Genomic DNA, 14,382 nt, shown 5'->3' with positions numbered 1-14,382 from the left:
GGCCCTGAAGCCAGGATATGCATATAATTGGTACCATTGGAAAGAAAACACTTTGAATTTGTAGAAATGTTAAAATAATGTAGGAGAATATAACAATAGAAATGGTAGGAGAAAATCCAAAGAAAAACCAACCAGACATTTTTGTTTTGGAGAGACCATCCTCTTAGAAATGCAATAGTAAGGTCATATTGAAAATTATCTCACTGGATGCAGTTCCTATGGCTTTCTCCTTTCTCTGCAAGTTGAATGGGTGGATTACTCAAATCGATGGCGCCAACTAAACAGACTTTTTGGGATATAAAGAAGGATTTTATCTAACAAAACGACACTACATGTTATAGCTGAGACCCTGAGGATGACAAATCAGAGGAAGATAATCAAAAAGTAAGTGAATATTTTATCGTTATATGTGAATGTATGAAACCTGTGCCGGTGGAAAAATATTTTGATGTGGGGTGCCGTCCTCAAGCAATCGCATGGCATGTTTTCGCTGTAATAGCTACTGTAAATCGGACAGTGCAGTTAGATTAACAAGAATTTAAGCTTTCAGCTGATATAAGATACTTATATGTACATAAATGTTTAAAATCCATAATATTTATGATTATTTATTTGAATTGCGCGCCCTATAGTTTCACCGGAAGTTGTCATGGTAGCGGGACTCCTATCCCTATTAAGTAGCCTATAGCAATATTTACACTCCCCTCCGAATGTATTTGGACAGTGAAGCTAAAATATTTAATGTCTCTATACTCCGCTAAAATATTTAATATGTCTCTATACTCCAGTAAATGTTTCATATGAGGCGACAGAACAGAATGTTATCTTTTATTTTAGGGTATTTTCATACATTTATGTTTTACCGTTTAGAAATGAAAGCACTTTATGGACCAAGGTGACATTCTATACTGTCACCTCATATAAAACATTTTATCTTAAATCAAAAATGCTGGAGTATAGAGCCAAATGTAACATTTTTGCTTTACTGTGTTTCATTTTGACAACATATTCGGATTAATCTACAGTACATTGTGAATACAATGTGGTCTTACATACATTTGCTCATGAGACGTTTTTGTTCAGAATGGGTCTGTGTAAGAAATGTATTCATGTTTAGCAGGTTCTTGTTAAGTACATGTGAGTAAAGATCATTGTTTTCATTAAAGAAGTTTCCATTAATAATGTGAATGCAAAACTTACAGATTAGATAACGGTTCCCATTTTAACACAGGATTTCATTCATTAGAAATGTGTCCTGTTTCAGTGCTTAAACTATCTCATGTAATGATTTCGGTAACTGTCACACCCTGATCTATTTCACCTGTCTTTGCTATTGTATCCACTCCCTCCAGGTGTCTCTTGTTTTCCCCAGTGTATTTATCCCTGTGTTTCCTGTCTCTCTGTGCCAGTTCGGCTTGTATGTCCAAGCCTACCAGCGTTTTCCCCGTTTTCCTGCTTTGCCTTTTCTCCTTTTTGTAGTCCTCCCGGTTTTGACCCTTGCCTGTTCTGGACTCTGTACCCGTCTGCCTGACTATTCTGCCTGCCCTGACCTCGAGCCTGCCACTCTGTACCTCCTGGACTCTGATCTGGTTATGACCTTTTGCATGTCCACGACCATTCTCTTGCCTACTCCCTTTGGATTTATTAAACATCTTAAACTCCAACCATCTGCCTCTTGTATCTGCATTTGGGTCTTGCCTAGTGTCACGTTAGTAACACTTTATTTAAAAGGTCCGAAATAAACCATTTATAAGGCATTTATAAAGTGTGTGCTCACCATTTATTAATCGTTACTCCCACATTACTAAACAATTTACTTATCATTAGTAAAGTATTTTTGCAGTCCCTAAAATTAGTGCTATATATACTTTATAAATACTTCATAAATGTTTTGTGTAACCAGTATAATTTCTCACAAAAATATTGGCATGCCATTGGTAGACATGCCTGCAGTACCTGGTAAAGAATAAGCACACAACACAGGATGTTTAAGGAAATATATATACAGTACATTCAGAAAGTATTCACATCCCTTGACTTTTTCCAAATTTTGATGTGTTGCAGCCTGAATTGGATCAATTAAATAGAGATTTTTTTTCACAAAATACCCCATAATGTCAAAATGGAATTATGTTTTCAGAAATGTTTACAAATTAATACAAAATGACAATCTGAAATGTCTTGAGTCAACAAGTATTCAACCCCTTTGCTATGGCAAGCCTAAATAAGTTCAGGAGTAAAAATGTGCTTAACAAGTGCAATAGTAGTGTTTAACATGATTTTTGAATGACTGCCTCATCGATGTACCACACACATACAATTATCTATATGGTCCCTCAGTCGAGCGGTGAATTTCAAACACAGATTCAATCACAAAGACCAGGGAGGTTTTCCAATGCCTCTCAAAGAAGGGCACCTATTGGTAGATGGGTAAAAATATAAAAAGCAGTATGATTATAATCATTAAGTACTGGGGAGTTTTTCAGGATAAAAAATAAATGGAATGGAGCTAAGCACAGGAAAAATCCTAGAAAACCAGGTTCAGTCTGCTTTAGACCAGACACTGGGAAATTAATTCACCTTTCAGCAGGACTATGACCAAAAACACAAGGCCAAATATAAACTGCAATTGCTTAACAAGAAGACAGTGAATGTTCCTGAGTGGCCAAGTTCGATTTTCAAGCAGATTTCAGTCAAAACTCTATGGCAAGACCTGAAAATGATTGTCTAGCATTGATCAACAATCAATATGGCAGAGCTTGAAGAATTTTGAAAAGAGCAATGGACAAATGTTGCACAATCCAGGTGTGGAAAGCTCTTAAAGACTTACCCAGAAAGACTTACAACTGTAATCGCTGCAAAAGTTGATTCTAACATGTATTGACTCAGGGGGTTGAATATTGATCTAATCAAGATATATTAGTATTTTATTTTTGTTTGTTTTTTGTTATTGTGGAGATCGTTGACAATATAAATACAATTATATCCATTTTAATCCCACTTTGTAACACAACTAAATGTGGAATAAATCAAGAGGTCTGAATTATTTCTGAAGACACGGTACAGGTGTGAATAACTAGCTTTCTAACATTTACAAATGTGGGGGTAATGATAAATAAATGGTGAACAAACAGTTTATAAATGCCTTATGAACGGTGAATTATAGACCCTTCAAATAAAGTGTTAGTGTACCATGATTTATCCTTAGATGTACTATAATTGAAGAGATCGATTTATGCCCCCAGTATGATGCATCAGCGTCAGACGTCCCCTCACAAACTCCGACTCAGGTTAAGGGCCAATCCGCAGTTGAAACAATAACTGGGCTGGAGAAAATGTTATCACTCTCAAATTCATAGACAGAGCTATGGATGCAAGGACCATCCATGACATCAAAACTAAATCTTTAACCATGTTTCGAGACTAATAATAATAATAATAATAATACATTTTATTTTAAAAGCTTTTCACAACACCAAAAGTCACTTTAATTACACAAGAAAATCAGCAGGACAAAAAGCAATAAAATCACATATTAAATTAGTAAGCATTTGGAAAGTATTCAGACCCCTTCCCCTTTTCCACATTTTGTTACGCCTTATTCTAAAATGGATTAAATAAATAATTTTCCTCATCAATCTACACACAATACCCCATAATGCCTAAGTGAAAACAGAAATACCTTATTTACGTAAGTATTCAGACCCTTTGCTATGAGACTCGAAATTGAGCTCAGGTGCATCCTGTTTCCATTGATCATCCTTGAGATTTGATTGGAGTCCACTTGTGGTAAATTCAAATGATTGGACATGATTTGGAAAGGCACACACCTGTCTATATAAGGACCCTCAGTTGACAGTGCATGTCAGAGCAAAAACCAAGCCATGAGGTCGAAGGAATTGTCCGTAGAGCTTCGAGACAGGATTGTGTCGAGGCACAGATTTGGGGAAGGGTACCAAACAATTTCTGCAGCATTGAAGGTCCCTAAGAACACAGTGGCTCCATCATTCTTAAACGGAAGAAGTTTGGAACCACCAAGGATCCCTAGAGCTTGCTGCCCGGACCAACCTGAGCAATAGGGGGAGAAGGGTCTTGGTCAGGGAGGTGACCAAGAACCCGACAACCATCTCTGCAGCCCTCCACCAATCAGGCCTTTATGGTGGAGTGGCCAGACGGAAGCCACTCCTCAGTAAAAGACAACATGACAGCCCGCTTGGAGTTTTCCAAAAGGCACCCGAAGGACTCTCAGACCATGAGAAACAAGATTCTCTGGTCTGATGAAAACAAGATTGAACTCTTTGGCCTGAATGTCAAACGTCACGTCTGGAGGAAAGCTGGCACCATCTCTACGGTGAAACATGGTGGTGCCAGCATCATGCTGTAGGGATGTTTTTCAGCGGCAGGGACTGGGAGACTAGTCAGGATCGAGGCAAAGATGAACATAGCAAAGTACAGAGAGATCCTTGATGAAAACATTCTCCAGAGCAACAAGTCTCTGAATTTCCTTGAGTGGCCCAGCCAGAGCCCGGACATGAACCCAATCAAACTTCTCAGGAGAGACCTGAAAATTGCTGTGCAGCCATGCTCCCCATACACCTGACAGAGCTTGAGAGGATCTGCAGAGATGAATGGGATAAAGTCCCCAAATACAGGTGTGCCAAGCTTGTAGCGTCATACCCAAAAAGATTCGAGGCTGTAATCCCTGCTAAAGGTGCTTCAACAAAGTACTGAGTAAAGGGTCTGAAAACTTCTTCAAATGTGATATTTTTATATTTAATACTTTTGCAAAAATGTCTAAAAAACGTTTTTTCTTTGTCATTATGAGGTAGATTGATGAGGGGAAAAACTACTTAATCCATTTTAGAATAAGGCTGTAACGTAACAAAATGTGGAAAAAGTACTACAGTATATGCACTGTATATAAAAGTACGATAAACATGCCAACAGATTAACCATGGAGAACACTAAACATAAGGTTAGACTAACCCTGGAGAACACTGAACATGATAACAGACTAACCCTGGAGAACACTAAACATGATAACAGACTATCCATGGAGAACACTGAACATGATAACAGACTAGCCAGGGAGAACACTGAACATGATAACAGACTAACCAGGGAGAACACTGAACATGATAACAGACTAACCAGGGAGAACACTGAACATGATGACAAATTAACACTGGAGAACACTAAACATGATAACAAACTAACCAGGGAGAACACTAAACATGATGACAGACTAACCAGGGAGAACACTGAACATGATAACAGACTAACCAGGGAGAACACTGAACATGATAACAGACTAACCAGGGAGAACACTAAACATGATGACAGACTAACCAGGGAGAACACTGAACATGATGACAGACTAACCAGGGAGAACACTAAACATGATGACAGACTAGCCAGGGAGAACACTGAACATGATAACAGACTAACCAGGGAGAACACTGAACATGATGACAGACTAACCAGGGAGAACACTAAACATGATGACAAACTAACACTGGAGAACACTAAACATGATAACAGACTAACCAGGGAGAACACTGAACATGATGACAGACTAACCAGGGAGAACACTGAACATGATAACAGACTAACCAGGGAGAACACTAAACATGATAACAGACTAACCAGGGAGAACACTGAACATGATGACAGACTAACCAGGGAGAACACTGAACATGATGACAGACTAACCAGGGAGAACACTGAACATGATAACAGACTAACCAGGGAGAACACTGAACATGATGACAGACTAACCAGTGATCTAGGGGGCAGTATTGAGAATTTTGGAAAAAAATATGTGCCCATTTTTAACTGCCTCCTACACCAACTCAGAAGCTAGAATATGCATATTATTGTTCAGGTTTGGATAGAACACACTCTGAATTTTCTAAAACAGTTTGAATGGTGTCTGTAAGTATAACAAAACTCATATTGCAGGCAAAAACCTGTGAAAAATAGATTTAAAAAAAAGTGAATTTTGTGACTGTACTATTTAGTGTCATTGTTTTATAGATACCATAGTGAGAAAGGATTCAGTTCGCAACTCCTACGGCTTCCACTAGATGTCAACGATCTTTATAAAGTTGTTTGAAGCATCTGTGATGAATACAGACCGAATTAGAATGCTTGTAAGTTGACACGTCATCACTTCATTTTTTGCGCCTGCGCATAAATCTGAGAAGAGTGTCTTTGTCATAATCGTTTATTCTAGACACTTGATAGGTTGTGTGAAAATATTACTGATGTTTACTGATGTTTCACGTTAAAAATGGACCAAAAGATTAATGCTAAACAACGTTTGACATGTTTGAACAAACGTAAATAGATTATTTACTAGGTTTTTTTTAGCTTTTCGGCGTGACTTTACACAACCCACCACGTTTTGTGGGAGCCTACTGAACGCTAACTATTTGGTGTTATTTGGACATAAATTATGAACTTTGTCAAAAGAAACCACATTTGTTCTGGACCTGGGATCCCTGGCAGCGCCTTCTGATGGAGATAATCAAAGGTAAGGGGATATTTACAATGTTATTATCGATATTAGAAGATGCTAACTGTATAGCTTAGCTTATAGCTTAGCTTATTGTTAATAGCATAGTACCACGTTTATTGCAAAATGTGATTTCCCAGTAAAGTTATTTTGAGATCTGGCCATTCGGTAGCAATTACGAGATGATAATATATTATTCTTTGAATGACAATATTATAATTTACCAATGTTTTCGAATAGTAATTCCGTGATTTGTAATGCTGGATTCACTGGGAGCATTCGAGCCGAAAAAAATTCTGAATTTCACCGCGACTGTAAATGCTGTTTTTGGATATAAATATGAACTTGATGGAACTAAAAATGCATGTATTATATAACATAATGTCCTATGAGTGTCATCTGATGCAGATTGTCAAAGGTAAGTGCATAATTCTAGCTAGTTTTCTGTCTGTTGATGCCCTTCTTTGAATTGGCTAAACTTTACACACAGCTATTGTCAATGTACTCTCCTAACATAACCTAACTTTATGCATTCTCCGTAAAGCCTCTGAAAATCGGACAGCGTGGTTAGATTTAGGAGATATATCTTTCAAATGGAGGAAAATAGTTGATTATTTGATTATTTGAAATGATTACTCTTGCAGTTTTGAATTCCCCGCCATGGTCACATGACAATGAATCCCAATACCGGGATAAGATCGGGATAAGATCCTCAACAGGTTAAAACTCACCGTTTTTGCCTGGATATTGATAAACACCAAGATAAACACCAAGATCATGTGCCTCAGGCATGAGATTGTAGGAGTACATACACGTACACACGTACACACACACAAACACAAACACACACACACACACACACACACACACAGACACAGGCACAGGCACAGACACACACAAACACACAGACACACAGACACACACACACAGACATACACACACACACACACACAGACATACACACGACTAACACTTCCCTTGTTGACTGTCAGGGATTTCAGTGTTATTGACTTGATTTATTTGCATATCATTATTTTCAGGGTATAATTGCATACGGTACATCATGAAGTAAAGGGATATGTGTTGTGCGCGGCCGTGAGGGGAATTTAATAAGAGGCCTGAACCAACATATGCTGTGATAGTGTGGTTTTGAGATTTGTCTTACAGTTTTTTACAATCACTTTGGCACTAATTTCAGAACCTTGTGGATATTTATCAAAACTCTAGACACAAAACTCAAAACGGTCATCACTTGTAACACAGGCTGTCCAATGTTCAAAACATTAAATGATGCATTCATTTCTTTAAAGAAACCTTGCACTTGCAGAATCATTGGTTTAAATAACTCATTTATCATGAAATAACATAGGAACATTAATATGGATCACCCACACACAAGATACCGATAGTTTCACTGTGTAGTTGTTCGTACAATCATTAAATATTGTAGTACAAAATATGTGATACATGTTTCATTATGGTACTACACATACATACATCACTGTAAAAGGACTAGCAGAGAGAATTCTACAGACACAGTGGAATCATTGGTGCGGCAGGTAGCCTAGTGGTTAGAGCGTTGGGCCAGTAACTGATCGGTTGCTATATCGAATCCCTGAGCTGACAAGGTAAAAATCTGTCATTCTGAACAAGGCACTGTTCCTAGGCCATCATTGTAAATAAGAATTTGTTCTTAACTGACTTGCCTAGTTCAATAAATTGAATGAAATCTGAAAGTAAAATCACAACATATATATTTTTTTAAATCAAAGCAAAAATTATTCGCTACAAAAAAATAAAAAAAATACAGTAAAATATAAACTGCAGTGTTCCTCACCTGGCTTACTGTAAAAAGCAAAACAAAGGATTGATTACTGTACTTCTATATTTCCAGGAACCCTGTCTTGTGGATTTGGCAACAGGTTCTCATCCACATCACAATGAATGTTTTTATTAGCCAAACATCTTGGGAAGAATCTTCGGGCATGGCGAATCCAGGCCTGACACTGGTCTGCCGTGATGTCATTGTATGCATCATCCATGGCCTGGAGAAGGGTGGCTTGTTCGTGAGGGCGCCTATCATATTCCTTCCACCTCCATGTGGAGAAAAATTCCTCAATCGGGTTAAGGAAAGGAGAGTATGGAGTAAGTACAGGGTGGTAAATTGTGGATGGGCCTGAAACCATGCTTGCAACATTTGAGCATGGTGGAACCTGACATTATCCCACACAATGACATTGGTCACGCCATCAGCTCTACAGACCTGATGTTGCTCATCAAGGAAGGTTACAAGGAGAGCTGCATTATATGATCCAATACGAGGTCTGTCCCACCACACCATCTTCTGATATAGCTGCACACATGGTGATGTTGGCCCCACGTTGTCCAGGTACTTGGATGGTTGCCCACTGGCCAATGAAATTCCGACCTCTCCTCCTTGTCTTGGCCAGGTTGAAGCCTGCCTCATCCAAAAAGAGGAATTTGTGATGGTTTTCGTCAGCATCCAGCTCCATTACCCTCTAAAAATACATTTTGGAAAGAGAATTACTGATTACAATTATGTAGAACTTTTGGGGAATTTTTCACAACAGGCATCTTGAAACTGAGCATACTCAGTCCTCAGTTTCTTCACTCTGTCTGCATATCTTTCAAAAGACACACGGTATAGCTGTTTTAGAGACACCTGGTGCCTTTTCAGCATGCGTGCAATAGTCGGCAAACTTATGGCTTCCACATTGTTGAACATGTCGTCATGGCCAAGATGGCCGAATTTCTCTAAGGCGAATATAATTTCTGGCCCGAACCAAATTGACCACAGCCCGCTCTTGTTGGTCAGTCAGAATTTTGCCTCTGCCTCCACTATTTTGCCTAGTCTCAATTCTGAAGGGATAATTACAGTAAGAACACATTTAGTCACATCATCTACCCTGTGACAAATGAGAGTAGCCTAATGTTTAGTGCATGCTGAAGACTTACAGGTTCTCATTGTGGAAAGTTCTGATGATTGAGGCCACGGTTGATCTTCTGAGGTTTGGTTGAATCATTGTAGCTGCCTCAGTCATTGTCATGCCATGATTTACGACATGGTCTACCACTATTGCTCGGATTTCATTGGACACTCTTTGCTGTTGCTGCCGCTGTCTTGGTCCGTGGCCTTGTCCTCTACCACGTTCCCCCACACCTCTCAAAGGAGGCTCATGACCACCTCTCAGAAGGGGTGCTTGTCCCCTGCCATTCCATTGACCACCACATCTTCCTCGTCTTCCTCCTCCCACTGCTTGACCTTTGTGACCTGGATCACCTGCTGGCTCCATGTTATCGCTATGTTGTTGTAGGTGGATACCACTCATTTCACTATATACTCGTATCATAATGTGAAATCAATCATCAGTAACGAGTTGGCAGTACTGGAAAAGCAATTACAAGGGCCTGCATACATACACTCACCTGGTCACTTTTTAGGTACACCTGCGTGTTATCGCAAATAGTCTGCTCCTTCGAAAAGGGAATCATATGGCTGCCTGCAACACAATATATAGAGTATATAGAGTGGAGAGCTTTTGTTGTTCGACCAAACATTAGAATGGGCAAGATGCGTAATCTAAGCAACTTTGACCGTGGTATGATTGTTGGTGTCACACATGGTGGTTCCAGCATCTCAGAAACAGCTGCCCTCCTGGGATTTTTATGCACTACAGTCTCTAGAGTTTACAGAGAATGGTGCGATAAACAAAACACATTCAGTGAGTGGCAGTTCTGTGGGCAAAAACACCTTGTTAATGAAAGAGGTCAGAGGAGAATGTCCAGACTCATTCAAGCTAACAGAAAGGCCACAAACGCTCAAATAACAGCCATTTAAAACAGTGGTGTGCAGAAGGGCATCTCTTAACGTACAACACCGTGAATAATTCAGGCTGTTGTGGAGGCAAAAGGTTGTCCTATCCAGTACAAGATAGGTGTACCTAATAAAGTGGGTGTACAGTAATGTCAAATCTGAATATATGGTCTGGAAAAGTGTTTCATGGGACCACAAGAATGATGATGAAATATTACATCCATAGACAATGTAGTCCAATTGATTGATGTTCCACTGTAAAGTCAATGGATTTGTTATCCTGAGACTTTCATGATCTAAACATGGAATATTGTTTGTCAGTTACCATACAACTATGCATTAAGAGTAATACAGTTACTTATCATTTTGAGCAGTCTATTAATTTTATTGTAATGAAATTAATAGACAGTCATCTCAGATGTAATGTGTAAATTGAATTTTGAAATGGTAATACTTTGAAGTTAAGTTGTGCCATTTTGAACAGGTGATTTTAGTTAAATAAACAAATTATCCTAGATTTATGTGTATTGTATCTAAGCAATTATAAAAAGTGTTTGAAAAATGTGCATTGTGATCATCGATTGTGAGTTTTGTGTCTAGAGTTTTGAAAATGACATCAAGGTTCTGAAATTAGTGCCAAAGTAATTGTAAAAAACTGTAATGTATTTTCAGTGTACAGCTATTGGTTTCTGCCTCCAATTACTTTACTGAATTTATTCCAGTATGTAGAAATGTCTTTTCAGTTTTTCATTGGTGTCTAAATTGTCCTTTATGACCAAGTTCCATTGAGTTTCCCTGTGGTCCTCTCTAAGAGGTTCTGTGCAGTAGTGGAAAGATGCTTGGTGAGTGACGTTGGAAGGACATTAGATGAGTATCAAGAGAGATCAACCCCCTAGAGTCTGTCTGTTTAAACTAGAGATATATGTGTCTGCGTCTCAATCCACCGTATCCACCGATGTTGACCTTTCGCATCTGCGGTGGAAGGTGGCAGAGCTACAGCGGTGTTTGTCAGACCAGGAGACGTCCCGAAAACCGGTCTTCTCATGAAAACGTCTGTAGCCTCCGCACAGTTTGGGCTACAAACTAATATAATGGGTTTCAAAAATAATAAATGGCAGTATGGAAATAGTTTTGTGCCCCCAAAAATATTGGTTAAATATGTGTAAAAAAATTATAAATAACTTTTATCTCAGATATAGAACAGACTTCAAAACATAATTCCTTTTGATAGATTTTAAAAATCTGTTTATCCATGTATAAATGTGATATTCAATGGGTTTCTATGGGCTTATTGTCACGGCTGTCAAAAGGATCAGACCAAAGTGCAGCATGGTTATAGTTCCACATATTTATTTATTCCGTGAAACGTAGTGATACACAAATAACTAGAATAACAAAACCAACAAACCGTGACGCAGAGAGAAACAAACACTACTCAAAAGATAATCACCCACAAAAACAGGTGGGACAAACATCAGCTTAAATATGACCTCCAATTAGAGACAACGACGACCAGCTGCCTCTAATTGGAGAACATACCAAACAAAACCAACATAGAAATACAAAACTAGAAACTGAACATAGAAATACAAAACAATACAAACACCCCCGTCACACCCTGACCTACTCTACCATAGAAAATAACAACTTACCATGGTCAGGACGTGACACTTATAGCAGTAAGGCCAAATTCATCACACAATTTTTTTATGTATTTTTTTGTACTTACAGGTGTGACCATCTTAAAACAATTCCATATGTTAGCTTAGTAGAAACCCCCCTTAGTAGAAACACCACATTTTGTATATATATATATTGAATCTCAGATGTATGCTTCCCAATGGGTGGATTATGTTTGGCTGTGAGACGCAAGGTCAGTGATTGAAGACTTCCCCTGCCTACGTTACAATAGTAATCCTCAAAAGCCTCACATCAGCATGCTAGGAGTAACGCTAACCTAAAATTTAGTTTGTCCTAAATGGCCTATGACATTGTCCTATTGGACTGGGGTTGATGCCATGGTACATGTACATGACACATGTCAAATAGATGTATCCCTCAGATAGGCTAATTGGAAGTAGTGTACACAGACGGGACATAGTATTCTCAACAGATCTGGAAAGTGGCCAAATTATTTTCACATTTTAACATGTATTCCAGTGATTCCATTTACTATGTAGGGAAATTGCTCTGTTTGCAATCATGGCACTGAAGAAGAAGAAGCCCAATATATGTAAAGACTACTTAAGTACTTATTTAATCTGTCAGTGATGTTTGAAGAAGCAACTTCACGAGTACACACACACATTGCCAAGTTGACGTATCTTTTCAGAGTGTATTCGGGCTATTTAAGAGATGTATTTAAGTGTTTGAGGGTGGCCTCATCAAAACACATAGTTCAACAACCCAGTTTCAAGCAGAATAAAATGCTTCATGCCGGAATGCTTCAAGTCAGAACTTCGAAAGTCGAAGTGATCAAATTTCTATTTCTACTTTCTGACAACCAGACAAAACTTTGGTTTAAGGCTTCGGAAATTACATGATCATTATTGCTCAGCTGTACAGTTCAATTGCATATATTATAAGGGCATCAATCACAGCACAACCCTGTTTGATTACATGGCTGTGCATTGATCAGGTTTTAGAGATCTCTGGACATGCGGGGCTTACTAAGAGAGTCTGTGTCTCTCAGAGCCGATATTAGACACTCATTACAGAATTTAAATGCCTAGGTCTGTGTAAACAGTAACAGTGGGGTTCCTCCTAAAGTTAGTTGGGTCATTTGATGAAGGCATTTGGGTTATTTGCCTGAAAGGCAGCAGAGATTGTTTTTAAATGATCTGCTGGCTAAAAGCCTCAGGCACTGTTGTAGATTGTAAACACAGTCTGAGACTCTGTGGGGAGAAGAATGAATTCAACATAATTGGATTGGACAAGGTTGTGTCTTTATATGCACAGATTGGAGTTTTCCTTATAGCTTTGCCTAGAGGGAAAAGACGGTTAAGTTAAGGCAAGTCATTCCAATTGGTATGATTACGGTTTGGGGTTGGGTTAAGTTTAGGTTAGAAATCGGATCGGTTAATGTGCCCTTGAGCAAAGCACTTAACCCTAATTGCTCCTGTAAGTTGCTCTGGATAAGAGACTCAGATAAAGGACTAAAATGTCAAACATTTCAAGTTTAAGGGTTAGGGTGGGACTCAAACCAGCAACCTTGTATTTGACAACCCACGTGTTACACCCTCCACTAGCAAGCCTTTAACTTCTTTCACTCTCACCAGGTGTTGTACCCTCGGCCAGTCAGTGACTATCAAGCTTTCATCCAACCAATCACATTCGTTCTACCCTCGAGGCACAGCTGCCCTCAAAACAAGTTTGATTAAGGACACCTCCACTGAGCTTATATGCACAGAACCAACAAGTTACAAGTCATGCTAAAGCCTATGAGAATTACAGTAAATGGAGCATGCTATGATTAGGTATTTGCTGTGCACTCAGTCCCAAGGTTGTTGCAAAGAACCCAAATAGAACACTAGCATATTAACATTCACTTCTCCTCACTTCAACAGTGCTTGAATGGTGTTTCATCAAATCCTCTGTATCCAAACGAACACTTCCCCTCGGTTATAAAATTCCCCTTTATTCCATACGTGACCTTTGCCCTTTAGAAAGCACAACAACACAGTGCTGTCTTGCCACGTGCACATTCATCATGCCACAACGTAGAAAACATCTTGAGGGAAAAAGCCGTTCAGAGACAAGGACACAAATCTGTCACTTGCTCTTTCTGCAATCTCATTTACATTCCTACTTATCCCAAGAAGAGCTTTCCCCCATCACCTCTTTGATATTTAACACCAAGGGCAGCCTTGGTATCTGGTAGCCATGTAGGCCTATATTTGTTTGCCTGTCACCTGGAGGCTCTTTAGGTATGAGAGATGGAAGAGGTGGTTGATGACATTAAAAGGGAAGTGGTTGGGGACATTAAAAGGGAAGTGGTTGGTGACATTGAGAGGGCAGTGGTTGTTGACAT

This window comes from Salmo trutta, chromosome 6, assembly GCF_901001165.1.
Source record: "Salmo trutta chromosome 6, fSalTru1.1, whole genome shotgun sequence".
Taxonomy (NCBI): Eukaryota; Metazoa; Chordata; class Actinopteri; order Salmoniformes; family Salmonidae; genus Salmo; species Salmo trutta.
Note: the sequence above shows the minus strand (reverse complement) of the source record.